Source organism: Carassius gibelio, chromosome A2, assembly GCF_023724105.1.
Source record: "Carassius gibelio isolate Cgi1373 ecotype wild population from Czech Republic chromosome A2, carGib1.2-hapl.c, whole genome shotgun sequence".
Classification (NCBI taxonomy): domain Eukaryota; kingdom Metazoa; phylum Chordata; class Actinopteri; order Cypriniformes; family Cyprinidae; genus Carassius; species Carassius gibelio.
Genome location: NC_068372.1, coordinates 31,347,225 through 31,357,650, shown reverse-complemented (window position 1 = coordinate 31,357,650; position 10,426 = coordinate 31,347,225).

The window sequence follows — 10,426 nt, the reverse complement described above, 5'->3', positions numbered from 1 at the left end:
GAGAAGGGCATCTTTGGTTTTTCCTGTTCCATCAAGGGAACCTGCCAGTAGCCCTTTATAAGGTTGAGAGTGGAGATGAACTGGACCCTTCCCAAATGATCCAATGGCTCATCGACGCAGGGCATGGGGTAACAGTCGAACTCAGAGACCTCGTTTAGGCAGCCTTTACAGAAGTGGAGGGTGCTGTTGGGCTTTGGAACAATGATGATGGGGCTGGACCATGGGCTACACGATGGTTCAATTACCCCTAACCTAAGCGTTTCCTGTACCTCGTCCTCGATGGCTTGTCGCCGGGCCTCCGGGACACGGTAGGGCCGCTGCTGGACGATGGTCCCCGGTGGTGTGCGGACGTTATGTTCCAAGACATGGGTCCACCCAGGCTGGAGGGAGAACACATCCAGAAACTGACTGGCCAGGTGCTGCAGTTCCGACTTTTGGCCGGCGGAGAGTTGGGGATCCAACATCTGCTTGAGAGTCTGATTTAAGCGCTCAACGAGCCCATCGGTCTGGGGGTGGTACACCGTGGTGTGGAGCTGTTGGACCTTTAGCACTTTGAAGACGTCCGCCATCATCCGGGACATGAACGGGATACCCTAGTAAGTCAGAATCTGGGAGAGAATGCCAACTCAGCTGAAAAGAAGTAACAGCTCCTGGGCTATGGCTTTCGTTGTGGCTTTATGGTGGGGAATGGCCTCAGGATAGCGGGTAGCATAATCCATGATGACGATCCACGTGGCCCGACCAAATCCATCCAAATCTGCTCAGAGGGCACCTCTATGATAGTGTGGGTCCATGCTCTCCTGTGGGCGTTGGGGCTGGCGGTCGCATGCTGCTCTTTGCGGGCACAATGAAAAAAAAGGTGAGCAGAGTCTTGCGGAGACATCTCTCACCTCTGTGCCCAGGGGGGTTATATGAGGAGTGGCTGATGGGGCGCAGGTGTGGCCGTTCAGCCCGTGATGAGCAGATGCAGGTGTGCCTGCTCCGTTTCCAGGGAGACGCCGATGAGAGCTCGGGACCCGTGTCACAATATATATAAGAGTTTTCTTTATTTTCATGACTATGAAAATTGTAGATTCACACTGAAGGCATCAAAACTATGAATTAAAGAGCCACAAAGATGGGAAATCAAAAATTACCTGTATTACAGTGTATGATGTAGCTGTCCATCAGTGTAAACAATGTGCAAAGTAATAAAACCAAAAAGTACACGATTTATAAAGTTATTGGCTTCTAAAGTAAGGAGTTGACTCTGAATCGCTGAAACGAGTCGTTATAGATTTCAAATCTTTTGCCCATCTCTATGTACGTCACTAGGAACACTTTGCATAATAATCACCACCTACCGTCTTGGGAGAAACGGAACTCTGACCTGCCCCACCCCCCCCCACACAGAAGCTCTGGTTGGTGTGATAGCATCATGTCGAGGAGACAGTGTGTTTAAAATTGTAAAGGCAAGTTTGTTTTATTTTCACTGCCAAAGAATTTAGATCAGAAGAACCAATGGCTAAAATTCATTTTTACCACAATAACAGAGCAAATATTTATGTAACTGAGGGAGCATAACCCAACTCTTCCAAGAGAGGGGGCTTAGCCTTCAGCATGTTCCAATGCTGGATAGACCGGCAGTAGGTTACCTAGCTGAGGGAGCACAAAACCCAACTCTCAAAGAGAGAAGGGGGCTCGACCTACAGCCTGATCATGAGAATCAGAAGGGTAAGCATTTGGCGATACTGTATCGATTCTCAAAAATGAAATATTGATATATAAAAAAATAACAATAATACAAGATTAATAGTAGTTGTTCAGTTTTGGGTTCATCTCCCGACCGTTAGAGAGCAGTCTTCATCTCTGAACTTAAACAGTGACAGGAAATACTAGCATTAAGGCACACCATTATCACTAGTGTTAATAGAATTCACTGCCAGTAATGGAGGAAGAATGAATTGTTCCAGTTCCCTCCTCGGTGTACAAAGCTAAAATGTGAAGTCTTTGGGGCTTTTGTGGTAACGTCCGTCACGGGACAATGGCACGGGTGGCACCTCAGTTCCGCTGTTTGCCACATCCCTTGTGAGGAGCCTTCGCGCGGGGCATGGTGGGCTGTAGGGTTGCAGAGCGGCTGCAACTTTCTCTTGTGGTGGAGGCATTTTGTACAGTTGGGGCGGTGCTCGCATCGCTGTCTCTGTGATTCCACGAGGAACATGAAAAAATACCTGAAAACTGAAAAACCTGTGAAATCCAAGTTGAAAAGTTCTAAGAATAGCAGGGTCCACACTGATCCCCTCAGTGGAGATGAATGAGCCCAGAAACATTACCGACGGCACATGAAAGGAGCATTTCTCCCCTTTGACAAATAGTCAATTCTCAAGCAAGCATTGGAGGATGCACAGAACGTGATGAACATTAATTTGGAGAGATTGTGAGAAAACCAAAATGCCATAGAGATAGACAAAGATTAATAAGTTGAGCATATCCCGATGGACGTTATTGATAAGAGCCTGAAAGATGGTGGGGGCGTTAACCAATCCGAAGGGAAGAACCCTATATTCAAAGTATCAGAGGGGCATGTTAAAATCTTCCAGTTGTCTCCCTCTTTAATATGCATGAGTTGATAAGCATCACGGAGGTCAAGTTTGGAAAACATCTTTGCCCCCTGCAGGACCTCGAAGGCCGAGGACATCAGTGATAGCGATTCTTAACAGTGATGTCATTCAGCCCCCCATACTCTATGCAGGGGCGCAATGACCCATTCTTTTTCTTGACAAAAAAACCCCAGCGCCCGCCGGAGACAAGGACAGAACGATGGTGCTGGCTCTAATGGATTCGGATAAATAATTCTCTAACGCCTCCCGTTTGGGAGCTGAAAGGGAGTAGAGCCTTCCCTGTGGGGGCGTGGTTCCCGGGAGAAGATCAATAGCGCAGTCATACGGGCGGTGAGGAGGAAGAGACATGGCTCAGGAACGACTGAAAATCCCTCGCAAATCGTGATACTCCTCCGGAACTCCAGACAAATCCCCTGCCTCTTCCTGAAAAACAGAAACAGAAGACACAGGGGAAACAGCAGAGACTAAACACTCAACATGACATGACATCTTCCAAGACAATATAGACCCCTTAGCCCAATCAATGTGAGGGTTATGGAGCTTTAGCCAAAGATGGAGCGAAAGGAGATCAAAAAATAAAAAAGGAAATTGTCTCTCTGTGGTTACATGAAATGGTAAGAGTAAATGGAATAGTCTCCATCTGTACTCTAGGTAGGGAACTACCATCAAGGGCAAAAAGAGGAGTGGAGTCTCTTAAGTGTGTGAGAGGAATACCTTGCTGGAGCGCACACTCCTCATCCACAAAGTTTCCCTCTGCCCCAGAGTCAATCAGGGTGGAGCAGAAGACTGACGACCCAGCCTAATGGAGTTGCGCCGGAAGTGTAGTGGAGGAACTTGAAGGGATGGCCTTGGTGGTAGTGCTCGCCATTTACCATCTGTGTGACGTTCGTGACCCAGTGAAACACAGGTAGAGAGAGATCCAGTTGCAGTATGTCTTTATTAGGTGTAATCCAAATCGTAACTCAAACAAGCCAGGGTCAAAACCAGAAACAATCCAAATGAATAAACAAGGAAGGGACAGGAAGGGAACAGAATCAGGAAATTCAGAATGTGAGGACTCGGGAGATGAGAATACTGGGTACAGCAGGAAACTGAAGGAAAGGACTCCATACAAACAACAGTAAAAGACTGGTAAATAAAGGCTAATGACTAATAAGTTAAGGCGCCTGGTGCAATTAACAGGAATGCAATTACTGTGATGAAGGGACAAGGCTAGTGGGAATTGTAGTGCCTACGGTGAGGTGCCTAAGGGGAAGTGAGCCCACTAGTGGACACCCAGGGAAACAGAGACCCGACAGCGTGTCAATCTGCCTACTGACAAGTGCTAGCTTTTACCAGACACGAAGAAACAAAGTGCTTGGCGCTAGCACAGTACATGCAGAGACAATTTAAAATCCTCCTCTTGCGCTCCTTAGGCGAGATCCGAAGGCCTCCCAGCAGCATGGGTTTGGAATCCGGGACTGCGGTAGGGGGAACGGAGTTGACGATGGGCGAGGAAAATAGAGCGCCCTCCAAGCGGTGAGCTCGGCGACGTTGGTCGAATCGCCTCTCCACCCGAATAGCTTGGTTGATGAGATTGTCGAGCCGAGTGGGGATCTCGCAGATGAGGACTTTGTCCCTCACTTCAGGAGTAAGCCCATCCAAAAAACGAGCTACCAACGTGGGTTGATTCCAGCCGCTGGTGATAACTAGGATCCGGAATGCGATAGAAAAGTCAGACACGGAGCGCCTGCCCTGCCGGAGAGTGGAAAGCAGTCGAGAAGCCTCCTCACCGTAGGCTGATTGGTCGAAGACCAGAATCATCTCCTCCTTGAAACACGCAAAGCTGGAGATGCAATCCGTCTCAGTCTCCCAGTTAGCCGTTCCCCATTCTCGAGCTTGACTGGTGAGAAGAGAGAGAACGTAGGTGACCTTGGCTCTCTCCTTAGCATACATGACAGGCTGTAGGGAAAACACCACCTCACGCTGGGTTAAGAAGGAGTGACATTAGACCGGAGGATTATTAATCGGCTCTGGTGGAACAGGAGAAACATGAGAGGTGGAAGGCTGAAGGCGCAGATTGTGGGCCAGGCAGGAGAGTTCGGACATCTGAGCGGCCAGCTTCTCAACGGCATGTCGGGCAGCAGAGATGTTCTCATCATGTTTTCTTAGAAGGGCACCCTGGTGTTCGATGGCAGACTGGAACTGGCTGCCACTCGCTGAGTCCATGTTCTGATCAGATTGTTCTGTGATGGAGTAGAGAGGACTCAAACGCAAATGTGGCGATTGCAGTTCTGTACAGACTGTTGTGTCAACAGATGCCTCTGCCATGGGCTGGGGTGCCATGTGCAACGGGCATGCTGCGTTGAGCTCCTGGACAGGACCCCAATTTCAGTGGCATGTAAATTGCCTAGAGTTGCTAGCAGTAAGGTTTGCTCTATAATAATAATAATTGTTTGTTTTGTTTGTTTGTACCCAAACCTTCACTAAAACAGCTGTTTCCTCTACATCCAGGTCCCAAGAGGCCACGAACGACAGTTGGTGATGTGCTTCCTCGCCGCTCTCGTTCTCCTCTCCCCTTGCCAGTTTCCATGCAAAGGTCAACTGGGAAAAGAGCAAGCTCTCCCCTGTGCAGATGATCTCTTTTCTCTGTATGGAGAAGTGCTCGCGCAGCTTACAAACGAGCACACACAGTCACTGCTGAATTGCCAGAGACAATTCGATGGCAAGAGAGTGGTTCCACTGAAACTGTTTCAGATGCTCCTGGGGCATATGGCATCCACGGCAGTGCTCATGCCGCTTCAGCACTGGCTTTACGACCGAGTTCCGAGATGGGCATGGCAACAGGGCACGCTCTGAGTGACCATCACTCTAGCCTGCCGCCAAACTTCACCCTGTGATTCAAGCCCTCGTTTCTATGGGCCGGCGTGCCCCTAGAACCGGTGTCCAGACATGTTGTTGTGTCAACAGATGCCTCTGCCACGGGCTGGGGTGCCATGTGCAACGTGCATCCTGCGTTGGGCTCCTGGACAGGACCCGACTTCAGTGGCATGTGAATTGCCTCGAGTTGCTAGCAGTACGGTTTGCTCTGCACCGCTTCAGGGCCCTGCTGAAGGACAAGCACGTTATGGTCCGTACGGACAACACTGTGACCGTAGCGTACATAAACTGTCAGGGTGGTCTACGCTCCTGCCACATGTCACAACTCGCTCGCCATCTCCTCTTGTGGGGTCACAAGCATCTGAGGTCACTTCGTGCCATTCTTTTCTGTTTCGAACTTTCACATAGCATCTTTAGATTATAATAACATAAATTCAGATACAGATTTTGATTTTCAAATATTTATTATTAAATTGTATTTTTATCGCAAAATGCTAAAAACCCATGACACTTATTATTATTATTATTATTTTTATTTTTATTTATAAAAAAAAAAAATGTATATTATTTTTATGAAGTAAATCCATTGGATCAAAATGTTATTTTTCATATTGAAACTGTTGAAAATACACAACATGGTTAATCCACATATGAGAGCCGGTGAACTTGGTCAATATTACTTGTATACATGCACTGGACTAAAAATACATTCATCAGTCATCGCTCTCAAAATAAATTATTATTAACATCTTGTTAATGCTATAAATTTATTACAGCAATAAATAAAATTTCATCATGAACAAAAACATGAACAACATCACATTAGACCACATAAATTCCAAAATGACAATTCCCTTATATTTAACTTCCAAAAGTGCATTCATCTTTGTCATGTTACATTCATGTAGTTGACTAGTACTATACACTGTATAAACAAAAACATAAAATTATGATTAAAACATGAACAGAAAAGCGATTATGAACGTGATATTGCATTGCTTGTCAGTGATCTATGGCTATCCATCTGAAAGCACGTGATGGAGATTCACTATTAATCACAGAAACGGCTTTGCTGGCAAAAGGTGCATGACAATCACATGTGATTTATCATGGAGCCCTTAGTTTGTTTGTTGATCACAAAGTACAAAGTAGATGAGGAAAACTATGATGCCGAGTGTATTCAAAGAACCGCCATTCCTGTCCAGAGTGCATGTAATGGTGCGCTGTGATTGGTTAAATTACTATATGGCATGCTGCAGAGAATTGAGACTGCCATTTGTTGCAGTTTGGAAAGAAAGGGAGAAAACCTTACAGAATAACTCAAATATAGTTAAAATAAAAAATAAATAAAATTGACTTTTACAAAGAAATTTTGGAGCACTTTATACTTCCTTCTGCTGACCAGCTTTTTGAAGATGCTGATTTCATTTTCCAGCAGGGTTTGGCACCTGCCCACACTGCCAAAAGCTCCAAAAGTTGGTTAAATAACCATGATGTTGGTGTGCTTGACTGGCCAGCAAACTCACCAGACCTGAACCTGATTTTGACCTGGTTTTGTAAAGAGGAAAATGAGAAACAAGAGAGCAAAAAAAATGCAAATGAGCTGAATTCCACTGTCAAATAAATCTGGGCTTCCATACCACCTCAGCAGTGACAAACTGATCACCTCAATTCCAACCCGAATTGAGGCAGTAATTAAAGCAAAATGAGCCCCTACCAAGTATTGAGTACATGTACAATAAATGAACATACTTTCTAGAATGCCAACAATTCCTTCTCTTATATGAAGGATTCTAATTTGTTGAGATTTTTTGTTTGTTTGTTTTATTTTTATTTTATTTATTTTTTTGTCGTTGTTAAATGCAAGCCAAAATCATCACAATTATTTATCACAATTAATTAAGTTTCACAATTTGAGTTTTAACTACTGAAATGTACTTTTTCATGACATTCTAATTTATTGAGATGCACATGTGGCTGGTTCTTGCTAAAATATTTGCACTGCAGTATAAACCTAAACAGACGTTATTTTACAAGTAAAGATTTGATCATTTGATCATTTTAAACTAGATGCCATCAGTTTTATTGTACCAACCCTTTTTACAAAGTCCACAATAACCATTTAATCAAAAAAAAACCTTGGACAGTGGCTTCATTAAAGAAAGTGATGCTCTTTTTTTCAGCTTGCTCAGTAACAACAACAACAACAACAAAAAAAAAAAAAACCTTTGTGTCTTTGCTTTTTCCTCCAATAGTTATTTGGTTCTGTAGCCATTTCAAGACAAGACAATCAAAATAGATGCTTTTTTTTCACCCAAATGGACTCTATTATCAGATACACTGATACAAACATGTATTTCAACATCCATTTTCCATATATCTTCCCCAAGTTAATCTATTAATTATGATTTTATGCTCAGACAAGGTTTTTCAATCTATTAACCTGAGCTCGCCAATCTTGTTAAGGTCTGCACAAAGAAGAGAGATTAACGTTTGCTACAGAATATGATTTTAATTACACACATCTTCCATGGCTCGTCAGTGTGAAATTATCCTTCCTTCATTTCATTGTCTTAGACAGAAGAGCTAATCAACAGAAAGAGAATAGAAACCACACCGCTTACAAAACCACTGTTAATCACCTGCCGATAACAGGGATGGAGGACTTACAAGACTGTATGTTGGGAATAAAAAGCTATGAGAGGAGAGGGCTATTGGTGGTGACATCCACAATGCAGCAGAATGTGGAAAATAAATATAATGCACTTATTTATACACAGCTGCAAGTCTGCTCCAGTTAAAGGGTCATATGATGCAATTAAAATGCTTCCTTTCTCTTTGGAGTGTTACAAGCACTTGGATCTGTAAAGTTGCAAAGACTAAGTCTCAAATCCAAATTAATATTCTTTATAAAATTTCAGACAACCACGCCTACCTAAAACGGCTCGTTCTAACAAGCCCCCACATATTTACATCACAATGTAGTAATTTGCATAATGTTCACGCAAAAAAAAAAAAAAAAAAAGGCATAACTTTTATTTCTCACTGTTGACACTGCCACCATGTTGTGGAGTCCCTGTGTGTTTCATTGTGAAAACAAAACTTCTTCATTTGCTTCTAAAAGGGGACACAACTAGAAATCAGTGGTTAAGATGTATTTACAACACTGTTCCAGAAAAGTTCAACCCAAATATTCAGATATGTGCAGCTAATTTTTTTATGGAGGATGAGGACTGTTTCCCGTGATATTAGCCTACAATGCTAGTGTCTGTTTCTATAAAGTGGGGCAGTTTTAACTTTGTAAGGACAGTCTGGTGCTTCTAACTCACAGTCTTTAAGTACATTTTCATATGAAAGGATTTGCCACTGATAATTCAAAAGCGAGTTTTAAGCAGTGTAGTGCTTGTTGTTTGTTGTTTCTCCGCTCACAAATGCAGACATGGTTTTATGTTTACTCAGCGCAATACGTAACGCAACACATAAAAGGCAACTTTCAAAAAGGTGTGGCATAGAGGAACATCAGTAATGTACCTTATATGGAAAATAATGTTTTTATCCTTAAACGACATAAACACATTGCAATACACCAAATACACAGAATAGTGTCCTTTATAATAACGTCAAATGATTCATTCAACCATTCAAGCTTCAATCATTATAACAGTATGGATGTGGATATTAATGTTTTCAGCCACTCTCTGCCAAACTCTGTCTGCTGCCAGCTATGCAACCATAAGATGCTACCCTGGCAAACATTGAGATGGTGAGGCGGTGCTTTTTCAGTCCAGTTATTTTACCAGTGAAAGAAAGTCTATTATTCTGCTTAACATTGCAAACTGGTATTTGTAATTATGTTCATTTTAATTATTTATCATAATAATAAACACACTGATTTGTTTATTTACCAGTAGTGGCCGATGAATCAGAAGTATCTTGCACAGTCCAAGAAAAGGTTTTTTTTTTTTTTTTTTTTTTTTTTTTTTTTCATGTTGCAAACTAAGGTGGATAGAATAACACCAACTCATTAGCTGATGGCTCAAGTGTCACCCTTCTAGTCACTGCATCTCCAATGGCTCAAAAGAGTTTTGCTGCGCCATTACTCTTGAGATTTTTTTTCTAGGAGCAAATCGAAGCAATAATTAAGGAGTATGGCAGAGCCCTAATCAAGGATTCAGGGTAAAATACACAAAGACTTGCTTGCCAATGGATCAGTAGCTATGTTATGAGAAGACTATGCTATAGTGACATACTACAAATTGACTGACAGTTTATCAGCCTGTTAACATAGACTGATAGAGGAATAGGAACTGACACCCATTCAAACATACAACCTAGGAATCATAATGTGGAGAAGCCCAGCCTGCCACCACCCAAATGTATTTCACCTTAAGATAATGCCTGGGATTAAGTAACACTTTTAGTTAGAGTGAGCTTAAATGCCAAGAGACAATGCTAATTCAAATGCTTGAAAGAACATTTTCCTTCATGTGACGTCATGTCTCCCTTTATCTTTCTCTTTGAGTCTGATTGTTTAGGTCCACCCCGGTGCACCTGCATCTCATTGAATGAGTGATTACCAGCTATAGAAAATATGCTGAAATGGAGCATGGAAGGGAAGGATATTCACAAGCAAACATGGTTTATTACCCCTTTACTCTAATTTTGGCATTTGTTTTTTCTCTTTTGTTGTCTTTGTGGTTTAGGGAAGTACAGGTGCATCTCAATAAAATAAATTGTTGTGGAAAAATACATTTATTTCAGTAATTCAACTCAAATTGTGGAACTCGTATATTAATTAAATTCAATGCACACTGTATTTGAAGTCTTTGGTTCTTTTAATTGTGATTATTTTGGCTCACATTTAACAAAAACCCACCAACAAATTAGAATACTTCATAAAACCAATAAAACATAATATAAAAAAATAAATAAACACTTTTAGTGTATTGTTGGCCTTCTGGAAAGTA